The sequence below is a fragment of the Callospermophilus lateralis genome, chromosome 6 (genome assembly GCF_048772815.1).
Source record: "Callospermophilus lateralis isolate mCalLat2 chromosome 6, mCalLat2.hap1, whole genome shotgun sequence".
Lineage (NCBI taxonomy): Eukaryota > Metazoa > Chordata > Mammalia > Rodentia > Sciuridae > Callospermophilus > Callospermophilus lateralis.
This window is the reverse complement of record NC_135310.1, coordinates 70,663,443-70,667,342: the sequence shown is the minus strand read 5'-3', so window position 1 is coordinate 70,667,342 and position 3,900 is coordinate 70,663,443. Positions and strand designations below refer to the sequence as shown.

The following is a 3,900-nucleotide window of genomic DNA, read 5'->3' as shown; positions in this document are numbered from 1 at the left end:
TCCTCTTAAGAGTTTTTAAAGAAAATAGATCACTTACATTTTTATAGAATTTTCTCAGGTGTTTACATCAGATACTCCTATTAATTATATCATCCATCTTACTTGGAAATGCACACCTCAACTATTCTATAGTGTAAGGAAACCCACTGTACATAATACAATTCCTATAAATTCCTTACATCCTAGGTTTTGAAAGCACCATGGGTTTTATCTATAAACCCAAATACAACGCTACAATATTTTACTACAACTCTGAGAGATCAGCACTGGGAGATGAAGAACAGACATGAGACAATATAGATGAAGCAGAGACCAATCTTCAGAATAAATATTCAAAAACAAGATGGCTATTTCCAATTAGAGGAGTTATATTCTATGTTTCATCTGCTACCACTCAGTTTTCTTTCTGAACCACTAAAAAAGGATATAAATTCCTAATGATTTCCAACTCACAGGATTCTCATGGCTTGGTTATAAGCATGTTAGACAGGCTAGCATGAGAGTTGAGCAGGTTTTTCCAGGCTGGGAAGAGGCCACAGGCAGATGATACTTGAAAGACAGAATCAGCATCATCCCAGTTTGCGGAAATTCCATCAAGAAAAGCTGAATGGTGAATTTCAACCTATTCCAACATTCTACATAGGCATTAACAATCCTGAAAGATCAAGAATACTGGGTCCCAAAATTTGTAGCCACCATTCAGGAAGAGGAACAAAGCATTAAGTCCCCTAAGAGAAGTGAATAAGTGATGCTGACTCGAGTCCCTGAGGAGTTCTCAGAATCTATTTGAAGTCTACACATATCATATTGAATTGTAAATGTTATGTATTTTCTGTGAATTAAACTTCTTAGCATAACTTTCCAGCAAAACTGTACAGCCAATAAATTCACATATTTCAAAGAGGGCTGCAAAGTAGTAAGAGTTAAATATGCCACCCAGCAATATTCCAGGAAACTAATTACCTGAGGGAATTTATGAAAGATTACATTGATTACTGTGCCTCAACAATAAAGTAATGAGACTGGTTTCCACAGGGCATATATAAAATTCACATCTATCTACTGCGTATTGATTTATGCACACATTCTAGAAGATCTATGCAAATCCTTCCTAGTTCAATTCTTTCCTCTCTGCAAATCCTTCCCTACCAACGTAACTGAACATCATATTTCTCTACTCTGAACTTATTTCGCATGCCACTCATTTAGAACCCAGTATTTATTTAGTCATTGTAGTGATCTTGTTATATTTGTATCTATTATTCATTCAAAACTGCCTTTATCATTAATATGTAAACTGTACTAGTTTATTTTTTATAATAAATCAACTTAAAATTCAATAGCTTAAAGTAACATTTATTATCTGAAAAGTTTTTTGAGGTTCAGGAATCCAAGAATGGGTTAGCGGGGTATTTCTGTCCCATGTGAAATGATCTGTTCATCAGGGCTTTAGTTCCTACAGTCCAGTCATATGTTGGAAACTTGGTCCCATTTGTAGCAGTGATAAGAGACTATAGAATTCTTAAGAGATAGAGACTGGTGGGTTATTCTTTGGTTCCTGAGGGACTCTGTTCTCATGGGACACTGAGTTAGTTCTCGTGAAAGCCAGGTATGATAAAGAACAAACCTGACTCCTTGGTTTCTGGCTGCCTGTCTCTCCAGGTGAAATCTCCCTATCACACATGACCGTTCAGTGAGGCCATACACAATTAAACCTTTACCCAAGGCCAAGTCTATGGAGCTGATTTATCTTGGATTTTTAACCCTAATTTATTTAATTTTTTTTCCTTTCTTTCTTTCTTTTTTAATATAGTATTTGTTAATTGTGTATTTACCAAGGAAAACTTTTTCTTAGTCCACATATTCTTTAGAGAGTTCTTTAGAGAGTCTCCAGCCTCTGGTATTTCGATGTAGCAATAAAAAAATGGGTAAATGTGGTACTCTGCGAAAAAAAAATCCATTTCTCTATCTACAGGGAAGGAGGCTGGTGTGGAGAACAGTAACTGCCATGGCGTCAGGTGCTTTGGTGAAACCTCAGATGCTGGGTCTTCTGGCCAAGCATCTGCAGTTTTATTTTGTTGGAGCATTCACGGTTGCCCTGGGGGTTGTAGCCCTGTGTAAGTTTGGTGTGGCTGAACCAAGAAAGAAAGCATATGAAGATTTCTACAGAAATTATGATTCCATGGAAGATTTTGAGGAGATGAGGAGGGCTGGAATCTTTCAGAGTGCAAAGTGATTTTGGAATATAAAGAATTTCTTTGGCTTGAGGTCCTTAGAAGTTTGTACTCCTGAACTATAAAACATGAATATGTGGGCTATGAAAAAGTTTTCCTTGGTAAATACACAATTAACAAATACTATATAAAAAAAGAAAGAAAGAAAGGAAAAAATAGGTAAATGCACTAGTCATCTAACCTTTTTACTTGATTTGGAAGTGAATCTCATGTTACTTTTGACAGGTTTTAGTTCTTCACTGTTTTTTTCCTGGAATCCTCAGTTCTTCACCATGTGGGCCTCTGCGTAGTGTTGTTTAGAACAATACCACCAGCTTCACTTTGGCCTCTTCTCTGCCAAAGGATTGTGACAAAGAGAGAGAGAAAAAGTAAAATTAGGGATCATCTATCCAACCTCAAACTATAACTTCATCTTTCTTAACGAAGAATCCCGCTGTTATTCAGATTTTTACCACTCTTCCCCATGCAATTCAAAGCTTAAAGTATTTTGTTCTTATTAAGTCTTTTTTGAGTAATTAGTTCAATCCATCATTGTTCCGTTTTGCATGAAAATGTAATGAATATAGTGACAATGTCAGATTTAAGGAAAAAAATGGAATTAAAAGAAATATGTTGTTACATTCTCCTTCAATAGTGGGTTGAATGGCAACACCCCAAAAGATATGTCCTAATCTCTGAATTCTGTAGATATGCCCTAATTTGGAAAACATGTCTTTGCAGATATAATAACTATGTTAAATATATGGAGATGAAGTCATCTTCAATTAAGTGGCGGTCCCAAAATCTATTGTCAAGCATTTTTATAAGAGACTCAGAGAAGCACACAGAGAGATAAAGAAGAAGCCTGTGCAAAGATGGAAGCAGAGCGAGAGAGAGGTTATGAAGTCACAAAAGCCAAGAAACTCCAGGAGTGAACAGAAGCTCAAAGAGGCAAGAAGGGATTCTCCATTAGAACCTCAGAACATGAAACTGCCAAAAGCAGAATCAGAACCTGCCAATTTCAGACTCCTGGAGTCCAGAATAACAAGAAGACATATTTCTACTTTTTTTAAAGCCTGTGAATTTGTTGTAATTTGTTACAGCAGCCCTGGGAAACTAATATACCCTCCAACGCAAATAGTATCCCAATTCTAATGTATGCGTTCCCCTTGAGCAGGCTAATTGTGTGAGTCAGCTTTAAGCTGCTGTGACCAAAATACCTGACAACAATGACTTAGAGGAGGAAAAGTTTAATTTAGTTTAGTCCATGGTCAGCTGATATCATTGCTTTGAAGGTAGACATCATGGTGGAAAGGCATAGTAGAGGAACACTGCTAACCCTATGGCAGCCTGAAAGCTGAGGGAGATGAAAGGGATCACAGGAAAGATGTACCCTTCCAAGGCATGCCCCCCATGACCCACTCCTTCAGTCACATGCCACCTGCCTACAGTTACCACCTGGTACATTCAAACTAGGATTAGGTTACAACTTTCACAGTGCAGTTATTTTGCCTCTGCATATTCCTGCATTAACACAGGGGCTGTGGAGGGGGATCTCATATGCAAACCATAACACTAAGCCTTTCCCAAAACCAATGCCTATAAATGCCAACATTCTGCACTAATCTTCCCAATGGCAACACCTATACTAACTTTTCCCAGTGACGACTGTTCTACTCAGTGTTCT

At 37.5% G+C, this 3,900-nt stretch overlaps 1 pseudogene; it reads left to right on the top strand.

Moving 5' to 3' along the window:
- The first annotated feature begins 2,008 nt into the window (after window positions 1-2,008).
- LOC143402616 (cytochrome c oxidase subunit 6C pseudogene) lies at window positions 2,009-2,236 on the top strand (annotated as a pseudogene).
- The last annotated feature ends 1,664 nt before the right edge of the window (window positions 2,237-3,900 follow it).